General features: G+C 51.6%; 1 protein-coding gene across 1 annotated transcript in view; it reads left to right on the top strand.

Moving 5' to 3' along the window:
- LOC308632297 (myelin and lymphocyte protein) overlaps window positions 1-18720 on the top strand; it is a 357374-nt gene that overhangs the window by 223731 nt on the left and 114923 nt on the right. The gene's annotated exons all lie outside the window — the stretch shown is intronic.

Genomic DNA, 18720 nt, shown 5'->3' with positions numbered 1-18720 from the left:
GCGCCTGCCATTCTCCTTGCTGTGGGGGGCGGCGTATTTGAGTCGATTTTCAAACTCCTCTTCACAGTTGAGAACATCACTGCACACACACAAAATAACAATGATAATAATAATAATAATTAATATTATTAAAAGAATCACTGCAGAAGGGCATGGAGTAGGGAAGCAGCTCAGGACAGGACACCCGGGAAGCTGAGAGAGCTCCCCTCACCAGGACAGAGTAGCAACCCCAGGGGCAGTCCCCAGAGACCCACCTCCTCCAGCCACACCCTACTGCCTACAGTTACCACCCAGTTAGTCCCCCCCAGGGGTTCAATGCACTAATTAGGTTAAGGCTCTCCTCACTTGCACTGTCTCATGCAGGAACTTCTGAGGGACACCAACAAACCATCACATCTGTGAGCTGCAAACATCTGTACCCTCACCCTTTCTCACAGGACTTTTCCCTAAGCTGTCAGCCCTCAGGCCTTCTGTAGTTTCACGGATTGGAAATCTCACTTTTAAATGGTGCATCCAACTGAACACACTGCTCTACAGGGAGCCAGGTATTTCTGGTCCTATATACATTGGACAGAGAGATGTTGAGGGCCTACTAGGTGTCAGGTACTGTTCAACATTCCGGGATACGGCACAGACCTGGCCTTGGCCTCCCAGAGTCTGTCATTTAGCTACTTGTTTTATGTGTAGCCTGAGATTAAGCAAGCTTTGAGTGGGGAAGATGGGGGTGCGTGTGTGTGTCTGTGTGTGTGTATTTGTGTGTGTGTTTGTGTGTGTGTGTGTGTGTGTGTGATAGAGAGAGAAACAGAGAGAGAGAGAGAGAGAGAGAGAGAGAGAGAGAGAAGAATATCACCATTCACAGATTACATTTAACTAATTAGTGTTGGGAGCATCAAAGGCAAATGAAACAAAATCTCTTTCCCAGGGCAAAAGAGGGGAGATAGGGTGCATACTCAAATTTTAGTAATTTTATAGGTTACTTCCGATACACTGTTATAATTTTCCTCCATCTCTATGGTTCTAGTCAGCATCCTGTTTTATACACAGCCTACTGCTAAGAATTACGCTTCACACCTGGTGTGGTGGTGCAAAAAATATGTGGTTGGCCATTATTTTTCACATCCAATGGACTGTTTTTTTAGTGTATTGATGTTATATTTTTATGAACAAAACTTCAGTTTTCATGAAGTCCAAGATTTCTATTTTTTTTTCTAGTTGCCTGTGCTTTTGGCATCTTATCAAAAAAAAAAATCATTGTCAACCCCAGTGTCCTGAATCTACTGCCCTATGTTTTCTTTTGTAGGTGTTGTATTAGGTAAGAGTTCGACTTCATTCTTTTGCATGTGTATGTCCAGTTTTCCCCAAAATGATTTGCTGACAAGACTGTTCTTTTCCTCACTGAATGGTCTTGTGTCCCTTATCAGTAGTCATTTGACCACATACACCAGGGCTTACTTCTGGGCATTCTATTCTGTCCCACTGATCTCTGTTTGGGTTCCTGTCAACACCACAGAGGAGCTGCGGCCACACAGTTGGCTCTGCGGGCCAGCCTTGTGACTGGAGCATGATGTGAGCACTGAGGTGCAGGCCAGCGTTCTGCCAGGTTTCCACCTTAACACACTGAGGAGACTGAAGGACTTTCTCCCACAGCCTGTATTGCCAGAGGTCCGTGAGGCGAGGCCGCATCCTGTGAGTGGGGTCTCACAGGCGCCCATAAATGCACGGGCTGAGCCTTGCTCCTTCCTGGAGGTCTGGGGCTGCCCCTGCAGGTGGAGGTAACAGCTTTCCAACCTGCCCAGGGTCCTTGGTGGGCTTGGAAAGGTTCACCTCCCCTTCCGTCCTCTGCTGACATTAAGAGCCCTTGGGATTCCATGGGGCCGACCCAGGTCATCTAGGGTGACCTCCCTATTTTTAAAGTCCCTTGATTAGGAACCTGAATTACATCTGTAAACTTCTCATTTGTCTGAAAAGAAATAGATTATACACTCCCAGGGATAAGGGATAGAATCCTTGGGGCTGTAATTCTGCCCATCTTCCTCTCTCTGACCTTGACCTTGCCAACCATCAGGACCTAGCAGATTCCTGCTGAACCATCCAGAAGGACAGTATGTGCCTAAAGGTGACAGAGCCAGTCACAGCCTCTCCAGGCCTCGCCCTTCTGTTGGAGGTGACCAGGGATTTGCTTGGTACAGGTGCCCTTGCTGGCCCTTGGTGGCATGGAAGGATTTATCATTATTTTAAATTCATAGCCAACATTAAAAGAAACAAAACTCAGGAACAGGATCATGAAAATTCAGATTTCCGCTGGTCTTGGTGGCACATGCCTATAATCCCAGCAGCTCCGAAGGTTGAGGTAGGAGAATCGCAAGTTCAAAGCAACTCAGTGAGACCCTGTCTCTAAATAAAAAACAAAACAGGGCTGGGGATGTGGCTCAGTGGCTGAGTGCCCCTGAGTTCAATCCCTAGTACACAAAAAATAAATAATTCACATTTCCATTTTCTCTTGAAAATTTAGCATTTCTGGCAACCCAGAGTTCCAGGTCAGGCTGGTACTGGGAAGCCCCAGGAGAAGAAAGGAGGACCCACATACCTTTCCCTGGGGGTATCCGCCACAGGAGGCCGCGTTAAAGTCCACACCCCATCTCTGGGGCACTCCACCAGGGCAGGAGGGAACCAATATTTACCAGCGCCCAGCAGCAGCAGCCCCTGCGCATATATTAAATCATTTAATTCTCCAAAGAAGCTCTGGATGAAGGTTCCCTTCCTATTCCGCTGATAGGAAAGCAGGGCACACACAGTGACGCGCTGGGGCGCACAGTCTGCGCGCTGGGCAAGAGGCCACTGACCAGGCCACCCGCGTGGTTCCCACGGTCCCGCACGCGGTCCGCCCCTCCCTGCCCTGGCCAGGCGGCCTGGAAGGGGCCTCCGGAGCTCTCTCCGCTGGCCGGAGCAGGTCCTTCGCCCCCGGGCCGATCCGCTGTGTCACGTGGAGGGCCCAGCGCAACCGGGGCCTCCCGCCGGCCCACTGGGGGCTGGAACATCCCTTTCTGGTGCGCCACAGCCTGGAAGCCCAGACCAGCCCAGCCGCGGGGGTGCGTCGCTTGCGCCTGGAGCTCCGCGATGAGCCTGTCGCCCAAGAGTTAAGGGAGGCCGCCCGCCATGCCTGGGGGCGCCAGGATCGCAGCACTTCCATCGCCCTCCCAGCGCCAGATGCCTCCCCACAGAAAAGCCCCAGGGAGAAAACGAACCGGCTAAAAGCCAGCACCAGCTGCTGGGAATGAGGGCCCCTGTGGGAACGTGGGGCAGGGAGCCCCTCTGCTGGGAGCCCTTTCTCTGTCCTCTGCAACCAGAGAGCCCTGGATGCTCTGGAGAGCTGCAAAGCCGGAAAGCGCACAGTGGGCTGGAGGGCAGCCCTGCGAGTTGGTGGTCACTCGGAGCTGTCAAGCCTGTGCCACTGGAGAGGCCTCCCATCTGCAGGGACTGAGCCGGATTGTGTGGAGACCTGATTCCAGGTCTTGCTGGCCTGGTTCCAGAGCCGCGCACTGCGCTCCTTACCAGAAGGAAAACAACCTAGGGTCCCAGCGCAGGATGGGGTTTGCAGCCCTGGCTCTTCCTGGGCCTGTGGGACCCAGCTCCAGGGTGGGCTCTGTGTGTTTGCTGTGACAGGCTCCTCTGGATGACTTGGAGCTTCCAAGCAGCTGCTCCTGGGCTGCACCCTTTGGCGGAATGAGAAACAGAGGGTGGAGAGACAGGCAAGAACCCCTGTTCTGATGGAGCAGTTTCCAGATCATGGGCTGGTCTCCTCCTTGAGCCTCTGTAAGGTGGGATTGGTAAATTGAAGTCACCTTGGTGGATGACCACACAGGTTGGGTCCAGCCCAGTTTCTGGCACACAGTGACGCTGGGCGTTTCCTTCAGGCCATGCAAGTGTGTAGGAGGTCAGAGAGTCTTAGTCCTGCTTCCCATCTTTGCTGGGCTGGCCCTGTCATTCAACTCTGGGCTGAATGGTGTCCCCTGCTCCTTTGCTCCCCAGGGGGCTATGTAGCCTGCTGGAGAGAGTCCACAGAGCCCTTATGTGTGGGGTGGAACATTGGGCTTCCCATCTGGCCTGCTGTTCTCCCACAGAAGTCAGGCCACTTCCAACAGGTGCATTCTACTAAGTCTTCTCTGTGAGTGATTGGGTGAATGAATGAGTGAGCAGGCAAAGGACAGGAGGAGGAGATGGTTTCTTGGTTCCCAGTCTTGCCCTTGGTCCCAGCATCTACAAAATGACAGGCTTCGTTGTGATCATGAGAGCCTTCAGTGGAGAGAAAATCATTTTAGCCAGAGATGCTCGATGCCCTCCCTCTGTGTTTCGTATTTCTTTGTCTAAATAAGAGACGCATGCAAATGATTAATAATTTGAGAGATCAAGAAATACAGCTGGGCATGGTGGCACTGGCCTGTAATCACAGTGGCTGGGGAGGCTGAGGCAGGAGGAACTCAAGTTCAAAGCCAGCCTCAGCAACTTAGTGAGGCCCTAAGCAACTTAGCTAATAGAAGAAGGACAGAAAATAAGTCAGAGTCCTGGCTGACTCCAGTGTGAGCCGTTTTGTTTAATGCATGTCTACAGGAGCCAGAGATTTTGCGACTCCAGGTCTTTCAGAGACCTCCTCCAGGAAGCAGGCACTAAGGGTAATGCATCTGGTACCAACAGACAGTCCTCAGCAGAGCCCCATATTTTCTGAGGCGGCAGAACATCTAGATCTGGGGAGGTGGGTGGCCAGTTGATTAGGTTAATCTTTTGTAAGTTAGCTTTGGGTCACAGAACAGGAAACTGCATAGTCCCTGAAAAATGCATCAGCATCCTCTCCTATCCAGGAAATTTTTAGAACTTATCCTGCAGGGAGTTTCCTTTGGCAGCTGTAAGATGACAGGCTACTTTGGGGGGGAATTTACCCTCACTTTCACAGTTGAAATAGAAATATCCCAATGCTAGGGATTCCCAACCTCACTGTTGGTCAGACTCATTGGGAAGTTTTTAGGAAAGTACTTTGTTCAGCTTGGCCCCTGAGATTCTGATTTTACTGGTCAGGATGTGGCTCATGCTACCAGTAACTTCAAGGCTACTGGGGGATTCAGAGGTATAGCCAGTGCTGAGAGCCTGTGCCCCATGCTATTTCTTGTCAACTGTCCTCTGTGGTCACCTCTTGATATTTTGTGTGCTTCTATTTGAATGTTCTCACTCTTCAACTTTTTCATGCAGGTCTGTGATGACTCTTGTCTTCAAGCTCTTGGGTCCCTGGTGTTACCTTATAGCCATTTGCAGAAAAGCTCGTGTCAGGGGAAGATGGCAGTTACCAGAAGCCTGCACAGGGCAGGCCAGGGCTCCCTGGGCTCACCAGAGAGCACTGTTGGTTTAATCTGCAGTGCCCTCAAGAGCAACATAAAACCAGCCAGCTAGGTGGGAATGATTCAGCAACAGAGGGGACAGGGCTTGTGACGATCTGGAGGGCATGTCCCTTGCCCTAAGAAAAGCACAGTCACCCACCTCCAGCTGTGTCATGTTGGTCGATCATCGATTGCAAAAATGCTCACCAAGTCTTCTGATCCTTGGATGCAGGCCCCTTTTCAAGGTGACTTTGCCATTCCTTTCCATACAGTTAGGGTCCATTTCTCCAGCCCTTGAACCTGAAGTGGGCCATGGGACTTGCTTTGGCCAATGGGACATTAGCAGATGTCCACAAGCAGAGGTGTGCGAAGCCCATGAGTGTTGATGCTTGCTCTCTCGATGCTCTGGACGCACATGGCAAGAGACGTGAGCAAGATCCTCCTAGAACACCCAGTGCTCATGACCTTCGAGACCAGCTAAGTTGACTCCAAAAGGACTGCCCAGCTGACCTGCAGAACACGGAAAGATATTAAGTGTTCCTTCAGGTGATGAAGTATTAGGGCGAGCAGCAAAAACTAACTATAACAGCCCCACCTTGCCTGATGTTAACCATCTTTTAAATAGGAACCATAAGTTGAAATTTTTGTGTAAGTTCCAGTTTTGAAAAAAAATGAATTAGTAGCCAACATCCTAAACACATTCTACAGGCCAAACAAAACATACCTTTAGACTGCACTTGACCTGTGGGTTGATGGTTTGCAATTGGCTCTGCTGAGGGACATGAGGTATTTGTCCTAATGCCTGTTTGCGGTCACTCATTCACCTACCCTTCTTGCCAGAGTGGCCGGTGCCCTCCACCTGTGGCTGCTGTCTGTATGGCATGCCTGCTGTATGGGCACTGCCCCAGCTTCTCTGGGTGGTCTTTCCATGTGGAAATGTGGGATGGCTCGTCCTCCTGGAGAGACTGCAGTGTGAGATGGAGTCCAAGGAAGGCCAGTGGGAGGGCAGCGCCTAAGCATGAGTTCAGGTGTGGAGGTGGGGCCCGCAGTGGGCAGTGGACAAGGAAACCATCTGTTTTTTCCAGAGAACGTTGTTCCTGGAGGGAAAGCCAGGGAGAGAAAGTTGGAGAGAGGGCATTTTGGGGCCCCTAAAGGCCAAGCCAAGGATTTCCCACTTGGTTATCTGGGCAAAGGAGAGTAGCTCTAAGGGAAGAGGAGTCACTGGCAGCTTCCGCACAGGGGGCCCTGGGAAACAGGGGCCTGCTCTGTTTATCCACGTGCAGGATGAGTTTATGGCAGGAGCAGAGGTAGGCAAGACGGGGCGTTGGCATTGGGAGGAAAAACCCAAGTGGAAGAATGTAAGTTAAAACGTGTGGGGACTTCTCTTGACCTTGAGATACGGCTAGTTATGCTGATTTTCTTATCTATATGAACAAGACATGTTAGTGTGTTTTCAAAGCACTTCCATCAGCAGCTTCAGATTCCCGGCTCCTGTCGCCTGCCTGCCTGACGGTCTCTGGGGCTCGCGGTGGTCACTCCCAGGGCAGGGGAGACTGAAGAGGGTGTCTGCTGGGCGTTTGGAAGGAACGCCCTTGCTCTCCCCTGAGAACCTCTGGAATCATCTGTGCCTCCTTTCTGTGCTCTCCCCTCCCTTCTAAGGCTTACAAAGTTGGGTCAGGAGGGGAGGGAGGAAACACAACTGTTTAAAATCCAGTTTTCAATCTCGAGGAGAAGAGGGAACCTCACAGCTATGAGAAGAGGAGACCAGGGAGTCGGGGAGGTGCATCAGATTTCCCCTCAAAAATCCCTTCAACCAGCCACCAAGTGGCTTCAATATAATTTGGGGTTTCTATACTTGGGTTTGTGTGCATATACTCATATGTATATTTGGACAGACGCAACCTTTATTTATGTGTAAATATGCCACGTAAGCCTTGTACATATTCTGTTCAGTGCTTTCTTATTTTCTTTCCTCAAATGAGAACCTGTATTTGAGTTCTAGAAAATGCAGTGTGCACGTGGCCAGCTCTGCTGCAGGATCCTTGGTCCCAGGGGACCCACCAGGAAAGGCACCTATGGCTCTGCTGATGGTGGCAACCTCTAGGGAGCCAGGATGGAGGTGGAGGGGCAGGGCTCCCCTCCGTGCCTGATGCATTCCCACAAGGAAAAAGCAGTCTAGTTCCTGTCTGACGTTTTCTCCTTCCAGAACCTTTCCTGGCAGCTGCCTATATTTCTGATGCCCAGTACAACAGGAACATTCCGTTCCAAACGTCCCCTCGGGCTATCAGGTAAGTAAAGCATCCAGCTGTTCCACGTGTCCACCTTAAGTTCTAGAGGTTGAGCCAAACTTGTAGGCATTCTTTCCACAGAAACTTTTCAGAGGGGTCTACATACATTTGGGTAAAACCCAAGAGTGTTTTGTTCTGTGGTGCTGGGAGCCGACCCAGAGATGGGCAAGTGCTAGGCAAGCGCTCCACCACGGAGCTGCAGCCCAGCCCCTGAGCCTGGTGGTTTGGGTTAAGTTCTAAGAGACAGTGTCCCACGTGCAGGGAGCATCCGGTCAGTTAAGAGCAGATCGGGGGGGGGTAATGGACACCACCAAGGCCAGGAGATGGAGTCCCAAGCTGGACGCACATGGCCACCTTTCTTCCTAGCCAGCGTCACCTGGAGTGCAAGGGAGGGCTTCTCTTTTCCCTTCTGTCACCTCCTAATGCTACCCACACATTCACTCCTGTCCTGGGAATCCAACCTTTTCTATCTCCCACTAAAGCTTCAACTAAGACCAAGCCCTCGGCTAGAGTAAGGAAAAACCCTCTCTTCCATCAGTGCTTGGTGTGAGTGTCTCCAAAAGCAACAAACACCTCATGTGCCCAGGCTGCCAAGCAGGAGTGGGGGACTGTCCGACCCTATGGGGATCTGGCGTGTGGCAGCCACATCAGTCCTGAAGATACCGCGTTGAGACGGGCTGTGCACATTTTCACACTGGACTCAGCTGCGCCCACATGGCATTAGGTCACTGTAACTGACGGTTCACCTTGACAGTCTCTGGTTCAGAGTGTTCTCTTATTACTGTCACAACAACCCCGTGAAGAAGGTGCTAAAGCTGGCTCGAGACTGTCCACCAAGTGTGCTTTGAGATATGATCATCGTCTTGATGTTTTCTGTTAGTGTTTTCTAGTTTGAGCTCAAGTAAATACCGCCCATGCTCCTGAGAACCTAAAGGGCATGTGACCCATCACGAGTCTTATTTATTTATTTGTTTATTTACCCGTTTCTTTGGCAGTGCTGGGGATGGAACCCAGGACCTGGTGCGTGCTGGGTACTGCTCTACCACTGAGCTGCCGTCCCAGCCCCGGCCCCTGTTCGTCTTTGCACAGAAGTTTGAGTGTTATATAACTCCTGCTCAGTGGTCATAACCACCTTTACTGTTTTTCCTCTCCAGACTTTACTATTTTATAACCACTGGGCCATGCGGATGGCCACGTACTTCTTCATCTGTGTCAACCTCTCTCTTGCCCTGTTTGAGGAACCGGTGCTCTTTCTGCTACCGTTCTTGGTAAGCATTAGATAAAAAGATGTTCAACCAGACCTTGTCCCCAATGAGTAGGGCCCCTTGCTTCTCCCTTGTTTTCCTCAAATGTCAACAAATAGGAATTTGACTTTATTTTTTTCTTGCTGGGGCTTCAGAGGATTCTGACTGCTTGTTGGCTAATGTGCCAATCATGAGGGATTTTGAGGGCAATGGAAGTTTCTGGTCTTCTGTTGACTGAAGGGGAAATCACATGGAGATGGTAAGAAGGATGTTTTAAAAGTATGTTTAATGCTGAGGAGACAATGTCATCGTGTGGTGCGGTGTGGGACGCACGCCTGCCACAGGGTCAGCTTTTGTGGTGGTCATAAATGGCAGGAGTATCTTTGAGTGCTCGCTGCCTGGTCACAGGGGATTTTGAATGACACATCCCAGGAAGGTCTGAATGATAAGCTGATGACCTGCTCAGACTGATATCGGATCGTCACTGCTCTCACCTGTCTCCATGGCTGTCATGTGCTGAGTGCTCTGTCCACCGGAGCTCTCTCTATGTGTTCTGTGTTCTCCTTAGCCTTGCTGTTCTCCATGAGATGGGCAAAACCCTCACCACCCCCTGCTCACCCCCAAGGAAGCTGAGCCTTAGGAGGGTTATCTAACTTGCCCAAGGTTGCTTGGCCACAAGTGGGGAGCTGGGCCCTGAGCCAGGTCTGTCCAACCTCAAGGCTGTTGCTTTCTAATGACCACATGGTTATTTATTCCTCTGTACTTCAGTTAGCTCTTGCTGTGTAACAAGTTACCCCCCCCCCAACTCAAACATTCAAAACAAGGTCAGGACACTGTGGGCCGAGGGTCAGATTTGGTGGCTGCCTGTTTTTCTATAGCCTGTGTGCAAGAATATGCTGCAAACAGAAGGTCTGTAATTCCCTGCCAAGAAATGTATCTGTTGAAACCCAGTCCACAGTCTGACAGTATTCGGCAGTATTTTGGGGGTGACTAGGTCATGGGGTGACATCCTCATGAGTGCAACTAATGCCCTGATAAAAGGTGCTCCAGGGAGCTCCCTGGCTTCTGTTAAAAGGAGGCTGTCCATGAAAACCAAACCTACCAGCACCTTGATCTTGGACTTTCAGCCTCTGGAACTAGGAGAACTACCTTCCTGTTGCTCAGGTGCCAGCCAGGCTCTGGTAGTGGGAGATTAATATTTTCTGAAACAAAGGGGTAAAAATCAGAAGTATGGTTTGGGAGGCCCCAAAGCAACATTCCCCACACCTCCATACAATGAAGATTCTGTAATTCATGGACTCTCTGGACGGAAGCCTTTTAGCCCTGTGACTGTGCATACAAACACGAGCTCTACAGGGGCAGAGATGAGCACTCCCAGGCTGGGCAGGGTGTCTTTCGTCCATCCCTGGTGCTGGCCCAGCCTGACCCTGGTGACAATTCACACAGTGTCCCTCTTGGCCCTTGCCTCTTCTCCCGAGTCCTCACCCCTCTCTGGGCCATTGGTCCTGTGCAGCTCCAGGGTGGCCACCTGGGTTTCACAGTGTCCCTCCAGCCAGCACAGCACTAAGTCTAGAGGCCATGTGGGTTTGGGACTTGGCCCCTTGCAGCATGATCACTCAAGCCCTCATTTGCACAGAGGTGTCCTGGGCTTACCAGGCCCTTGAGCCCTCAGGGCTGAGCTGGATGACAGAAGGTTTGTCAGAGGATACAGCCCAGGTTGTGCCAAAGACCCAGGAGGCAGGGGTGATGACTGTGTCCCTCGGCTTTCAGGCCCAGAGCCGACCCCTCCCTTCCTGTCCCTTAGGGTCCCATCCCTCCGGCCCTCTGCCCAGCCTTGCCCTCCTCCTGGCCTATGCCAGGCTGCCCTTTGCTCTTCTCTTCCTACTCTGCTGCCCTCTTCTCTCATGGGTGGAGGGAGAGCCCTGCTATGGAAGTGTCACTGTGTCACAGCAAGCTGGGGCACATTGTGGCTGCCACTGCAAGGCTAGCCAAATACAGCAAGTTAGGGGCGGGGGCCCTGTGACCCCTGGAGGGACACTGGTGAGGACTTCATCCTTCCCATCGATGGCCTGCCCCGTCTCTCAACAGCCAAATCCACGCAGCATGGCGGAAGGACTGTGATGTTGAAGGAATGAGCCGCCATTTCCAATCACATCTCTGGGAGTGTCTCAGTCTGTTTCCTAAGACAAAGTGCCTGAGACCAGGTCATTTATAAAGAATAGAAGTTTCTTTCATCCGTGGCCCTGGGGACTGGGCAGTCCAGGCATCTGGAGAGGGCTTCATGCTGCCTCAGAGCATGGCAGAGGTGGCATGTGGGAGTCAGCGAGGGTGCTGGGACTCCCTCAGGACCTCTCCTCTCCTCATAAAGCCACAATGCCACTCCTCAAGATCTCCTCTAACCATGACCCTCCAAAGACCCAGCTCCAAACACCATGAACATAAGACTCTGGGACTTAGGGCTCCAACATGGGACTCCTGGGGACACACCCAAACCACGGCCAGGAGCTGCCCTACTCCTTGAGCAAAGGGACTTCCAGAAGCCTCTTGTGTGTGAACAAGAGTGTGAGGGCGTAGGAGACCTGCCTGTGTCCTCCTCACCCTCCTCTTTCCTGAGGAACGCGTTCTGGGTCTTTTGCTGCTGCAATGGCCCCCAGAAGCTCTGCCCCTCTGGGCTGTGGGTCATGCGCCAAGAGGCAGGTTTCCCCTGAAGAGGAATCAACCATTGCCCTCAGCAGGGAACTGGGCACAACTTTCAGTAAAATTCAGGGCCATGGCTCATTCTTGGAGGGTGCTAGGAAAGGTAGGGTCAGGAACATGTGGGGACTGCAGCCCAACCTGCTGCTGGCGGGGCCCTGAGCTGCAGGGCACCTCCATCGCCTACGTGCTCGGCCTGACTGTGTTCCTCAGGAGACTGGTCCATTTTGGCAAGATCACTCCTCAGAAGGTTTTCTGGAAGGACACCCAAAACATCTGCATCATGGTCACCATTGCGGTGAGTGTTCATTGCTGTGTCTGCAAGCAGCAGTGGAAACCCTGAAGAGGAAGATTCTGGAGGTTTGCTTTGCCAAAACGACACGGCCCCTTCATGGCCAAGGGAAAACGAAGAACAGATTGGCAAACTATGATAGCATTTTCACAACCGCACTCCCAGATTAAAGGGGAACAGGGAACAACACTCTTACCAAAAAATGGCTGAAATTAGGTAAGGCTGACTCAAAAAATGATAGATCATGAGACGGCTCATCTAGAAGGTGTTTAATCTAATTAAAATACGGATTAAAGCAAGAATATACCAGGGGGTGGGCCTAAAAAGACATGCAGCCGTGCTGAGAGGAAAGACCACGTCCTGGGCCCCTTGGAGAGAGAGGAGCCTCCTGCAGGAAGGTTCTTGGCAGTTCCTTTCAGAAACCGTCAAGGTCCACGTGCTCACACCCTGGCCTCCCATTCCAGGAATTTAGCAAAGAAGGATGCTGTGACCAAATCCGCGGTGGCTGAGCTGGTCATAATATTGACAAATTGGGGATGAGCAGTTTCCTGAGAGTAGGTAGGACAGGAGCTTGTGAAGTTGAACACAGTGCAGCCACGCAGCCCGGGAAAGTGGTCGTGAGGGTGACATGTGTTGTCGGGGATGGGGGAGGGAGGTGGGGCGGGGGGAGCTTGCCTTTATCCCTGAAGGGCAGGTGGGTCACATCCTGGTTATAGAGAGGAAGAGGAAAGGATGTTGTATATTCGTAGAAAGCTCTGGAAGAGCACATGGCAGGCAGGGAGATGCTTCTGAAACGCTCGGTCACACAGAGGGGCTCCTGAGTGACTGGGAACGAGGCCTCCTCATCAGCTGGTCTGCGAGTCTGGGCCTGCAGATCCAGAGCTCAGTCCCACCCTCCGCTGTTTCTGTGTGACGCCGTCCTCCCAGGGTCATCCAGAGTCACCGTGAACACTGCCCATGGGCATAGGACACGTGCTGCGTCTGTTGTTGCTGTCCCCTCTTGTTCCTTTACTGTATGGCCCTGGCTTGCTAGTCACGGCCACATCAGGGCTTCAGCTCCAGTCCAGTGGGAGCAATGTCCCCTCCTCTTCCCAAGCAGCTCCCAGCCATGGGCACCTGGGGCTTCCTCTCCCATCCTCCTCCTCTCCTATACACCCAGCCACAATGTGGTCCAGGCCTGTCACCCTCACCTGTCTGTCACCTCGACCTCAGACCCCAGGGAGTTTAAGACACTCCTACCAGACGCCCTCCTGGATGCCCACTGCAGACCTCCCCTCCCTTGCTGCAGAGTGTCTGTGAGCCTCTCACATGACCGAGCCCGGGACCCCTGGGGTCTGCACCCTTCCCACCTGCGGTCCTCCACCCCAGCCAGCCCAGATGCCTCTGTGTCCTGCATGGACCCCCACTCTTCCTCTGCACAGGGTGGTTCCTCTGCCTGGAACGCCCACTTCTCACCCTTTCTCTAAAGATTGGCTCATCTTTCACTCTACGTGGGCAGAGCCCTCCCAACATGCGGAGTAGCTGTACTTTCCTGATTCTACGAACATCTTCATTATCTATTATGAAAAAGTATCATGAACACACTTCATCTGAGGAGGTACCTGTGACCATGAGTTTGGGTTCAGTCCCTAACAGTGCAGGTGGGTGGAGGATGGGCGGGAAAGAAAACTGTTAGGAAAGAAAGGAAATCCTGTGTGTGTGTGTGCGTGTGTGTGTGTGTGTGTGTGTGTTATTTTGGAAGGAACTTGCCCTTGGTGTTGCACCGCGCCCTGCAGGAGGAGCGTCCATGCCCTCTGCTGAGGTCCCCCCTGGGTCCTCAGATCCAGCCCAGTGTGTAGAACTCAGCGGGCACCCAGCTGTACACACCTATGTCAACACACAGCGGTCCCTGATTGCGATCATCCAAGGGCTTTCCACGGGCTGGCAGAGAAAGCCAAAGCCATTGTCCTGGACCCAAGGACACGCGTGTTCTCTCTTCCTGCTGTCCTGCCTGTCCCTCTCTTGCTCCATGGAGGGGCCTCCCTGGGTGGTGGCACTGCTCAGCCCCTGCCTCCCATTCCTGCGTGGCTTCTGCCAGGCCTGCAGCCCTGCTGAATGGTGTGGCCCTCTCCCCAGGGCTCCCCCTCAGCCACAGCCTTGGGTGGGTTTCCCAGTGCTGTCCTGATCGCCCACACACAGCGCAACATGGCCAGCCGTGTCCTTCCCTCTGTCACAGAGTGGCCTCATTCCTCGTCCCCCCACTGTTGCCCTTTGGGGGATGACTTGCAGGGTTCCCAGGTTCTGGGCATAGGAGCTATCTTCCTACCAGGCCCTTGAGCCACATGCCATTGATCTTTGTCACTTGCTGCTGCTACTCTCCACCTCCCCCCCGGGACCCTCTGCTTCCCCAACTCCTGGGAAAGCCCTTCCCTGTCCTCCCTTCCCATGTTCCATCTTCTTGAGCGGGGCTGGGAGACATTTCAAAGCTTGGCTGGTCTTTAGGGTTGCGTGGGTGCTGCTCCCCCCCAGCTGTGTGGCATGTCCTTGTCCGTCTCTCCTGCTGTGCTGGGCCCTCCTCCAGGGCTCTCCCTGGGTCTGTGTGTCTCACCACCAAAGGGGCTGAATCCACATTGTTTGATGATACTGTCTATATTTTCCCAAGATGCACTGGGTTCTTGTTTTGCTCCACATTAATCTTTTGCATGCAAACCTGATGTTAATAAAGTACACAGGGGTCTCTGGATCCTGTCTTTACCTCTAACACTAGGTTACTTCAGGACAAATGAAGAATAGTCAAGCAGGATGTAGGCCGGAAGCATGGAGCCGTGTGATGCATGGTGAAGGCTTAGATCAGACCATCTGTTCTTCCCAAAACATTAGCCCAATTTCTGTGCATGCTCACTTACTGTTTAAGGAATTTTACTAATTGTTTGAAGGTTCTAGAGGACCTGTTAGACTCCTAATTGGCAAACCATCCAACATACTCCAGAGAATGTACAAGTGCCATAAGAAGAAAATAAGGTCAGCCTACAGCAATGGGCAGCTGCCTGCCCTAGGCTGGGAGGAGCACTGGGCATGGCACCAGGGCTGCTGGGCAGCAGAAGCCTCCACAGCCCTGCAGGGAGCCTGGAGCACAGCTCTGCAGAACCATGCTCAGCCCTGGACAGATGCACGAGAGTTCCCATCACAGGCTAGAGTGTGACAGTCCCAGGTGCATGCCTGTCATGCCAGCCACCAGGGAGGCTGAGGCAAGAGGAATCTTCAAGGTCAGCCTTGGCCACTTAGACCTTGTGGCTGAGGGGAAAATACAGGGGTCTCTGAGGGTGAAGCTCAGGTAGGTCACTTGCCTAACAGGCTCAGGCCCTGGGTTCAATCCCCAGAACCACACATACACCAAAAAGTGACCTTGGAACATGGTTTAAAATGATGGGTCACCTACACAGAAGGGAACAAGAGAGGGTTTTTAAAGCGAGGACTTAAAACAGAATCCACAGGTGCCACAGGAAAACAAAAGGACACAGAGTCAGTGAGACCTGAAATACCTGGGCGGGTCTGTCTTTTAAACTGGCCTCCTGCTCCCCAGGTCACACTGGGTTCCTCCATCACCTTCCCACTCTCCAGGGGACCTGCGGGTCAGGCCACCTCTTCTCCTCTGAGGTCCACCGCGCAAGCCACACTGCTGAGGCCACCGCGTCCTGAACAGGACCCTGCAAATCAAAATCCACCCGCTGTGACCAGCAGCTCCGCGGAGGAGAGCCCTCAGGTGAGAACCGGGACAGCGGGGTCCGCGGTGGGCGATGGGGGGACCACCCTGGAGGCTCCAGGGGACAGGAAGCCCAGGATCTTGGTTCCAGGGCGGCGGCAGAGTCCTCCCCGGTCCCACCCTCGTGTGGTCGCCTAGACCAGGTCCGCTCCCGGCCAGCTCACCTTCTCCTGTCATGGACCTCAGGAGATGGACCCACCAGCCAGGACCTCAGCCTGGGCTCTGGGTGCAACTTCCATGCTCCTCCTCCTCCAAGCTCAGTGTGACCAAGGCTCCAAGTTCCCGCCCTGGCATAGGCACCGCCCCCGTCTCCCTGGCAACGGCCACACCCCCCTCTTCTGTGACCAACTCTGAGTGCTGAGGGCGGGGCTCTGGGCATCCTGCCTGCCAGGCTGTCAGTTCAGCTGCTGTCCTAACATGGAACAGCAACTAACTAGCCTCCTCACCTGTCCCCGACTCCCTGGGGGTGAGGCCTGCGGCTGCCCCTTGTAACTGTGGGGCCCTGTGGACGCGGCCCTGGATGCTGGGCTTTCCCATGGGAAATGCTCCTCAGCCAGGGGGATGGGACTGCTGCCCAGGAGGACAGAGCCCCTGAAAAGGCCCTGCTTGCAAGGGGACTCTGTCACATAGGCCAGGCAGGGAGAGTGGAGGCCCAGAGCAAGGCCCACACAGAGCGCTGGATGGGCATTGCTTGTAAAATGACTGCTGTGGGTCAGGACACCAACAACCAATTGCCATCTGCCTTAATAGTCATTAGGAAAATATCGCTCACAACCATTTTTCTACCTCTAATATGTGACTGTATTCCCTTCCCCATGAGTAAGGTCACAGGCACGTGTCCTTCTGTCTTGCTTCTGTCTCTCATCCCAGAGGCCCCTGGTACTCTTTGGGCTCCAGGACTGGAAGCTCTCTTACCATAGGGGTTTTTTGTAAATTGATTTTTAAATTCAGTATATGTGTCAGCAGAATGCATTTGGATTCATTGTACACTACTGCAAAAAAAACCTTTTCATTTACCTAATTGGACACGATGCAGCATTGCACCCTATGTTACTCATCCATGTACCTGGGGGAATAATGTCCATCTCATTCCACCATCTTTCCTGCCCTATACGTCCTCCCCTCCCCTCCCTCCCATTTGGTCAAAATTTCTCCATTTCTCACATCCCCCCATTTGGGATCAGCATCCAGTTCTTAAGAGAGAACATTCAGCCTCTGGGTTTATGGGATTGGCTTACTTCACTTAGCATGATAGTCTCCAACTCCATCCATTTACCTGCAAATGCTATCATTATATTTTCTTTTAATGCTGAGTATTAGTCCATTGTGTTTATATAGGATAATGTTTTTGTATCCACAGCATAACATCTAGGTTGCTTCCACAGTTTAGCTATAGTGAATTGAGTTGCTATAAACATTGGTGTGGCTGCATTACTACAGTATGCTGATATTAAGTCCTTTGGGTATAGACTGAGGAGTGGGGTCGCTGGGCCAAATGGTGGTTCCATTCCAAGTTTTCTAAGGAACAATAGAGTTTTGAACTGGCTGTTGGTCACCTGGTGGTACTCCATGGGTTCCTCCAAGCCTGGCTTGCATCTGCCTCCTCCCATCCTCTGGGATGAGCCAGATGCTCAGTTGTGTCATCTGCAGTAAAGATGGCTTTCCTATGTCCTGTCCCTCATCAGCTTGCAGTGCTGGGTCTGCCACCAAGATGGAACTGAGCAGTGGATGCACAGCATTGCTCTAATGTCCTGCTACCTCCTGAGATGGAAGGAACATCTCTGAGGTTTGTTGTATATCCACCCACACCCCTGCTTTTTTTAAAAAACTTTATTTATTTATTTATTTATTTATTTATTTATTTATTTATTTATATGGTGCTGAGGATTGAACCCAGGGCCTTGCACATGTGAGGCCAGTGCTCTACCTCTGAGCCATAACCCCACCCCCTACCCCTGCTTTTCTGTCTCTCCTTGAAGTCTTAAGTGCCCTCATTCCACTCATTCTAACAAGACTTTAGACATTCCCCTTCTCCAAAACAATAACTTTTCTCCTCTGATGGATACCCCTCATTCAACACCCACATTTGCAAGTTCCTGCAAAGATAAAAAAATTAGGTGCTATACTAAAATTCTCAGAACCGGTGATCTAGCATCAAAAATGCTGCAGAGACACTTGGCTACACCACGGACAAGCTCTGCCCTTGACCTCAGGTCCTTCGCTGCTAGGAAAGGAGGCCAAGTGCTGTCCAGATGCAGCTCATAGAATTGTCTCTGTTCTCTGGCTTTGATTCTTCAGAATCAAACACACACACACACACACATACACACACCCAAATACAATTTGGACCACAGCACACATATCAATATGGTAAATGCTAATTATTTACAGAAGAAGGTTCTAGACCATGTGTTTGCTTGATGTCATTGTTTTTATTATTTTCTCAAGAGGCTAGGAGCAAAGAGGATCCTGTGGCTGTCCTCCTTAAAGTCTTCCATGGCTCTTCCTTTCTGGCAAGTCTCATGGGTTGTACAGCCAGGAAGGGGAATAAATTTGGAGGCCAGAGCTAAGGACAGCCCAGCCTGTGAAATCAGATTTGGTGTTTTCTGGCACAGTTTGGAACACTGACACCTGAGCACAAAGATCTGTCCAGAGAGTCACCTTTGAAAACACTTGTCTTTACACATGGAAGGCACATCTTCAGGGAAAGATTAAAGGAAGGAAATGTGACTTATAATTACTGCTAAGCATGTGTTAGCAGTTGTGTATGCTAACATGGCCCATGAAGAAGGCCAAATTTATGCCCTGTTTCCAAACCTCATACACACACACACACACACACACACACACACATACCCCCCCCACACAAATTCTAACAATTAACACATTCATGACAGCCTATCAAATAATTGTAAAAAATAGGTCATATGTATAGCAAAGGAATTTCAGAATAAGCTGCTGAATTTGTATAATGAATCGATTTTTAAAACCCATCAATATGATGTCTTGAGGTAAGCTACATCAAATAACTATATGTTTATTCAGTGCAAAGTTGTTTTCCTTCAAGAAAATGTTTCATGATACATACAGGCCA

Source organism: Spermophilus citellus (assembly GCF_964194105.1).
Source record: "Spermophilus citellus genome assembly, chromosome: 13".
NCBI classification, from domain to species: Eukaryota; Metazoa; Chordata; class Mammalia; order Rodentia; family Sciuridae; genus Spermophilus; species Spermophilus citellus.
Note: the sequence above shows the minus strand (reverse complement) of the source record. Positions and strands in the feature narration are given on the sequence as shown.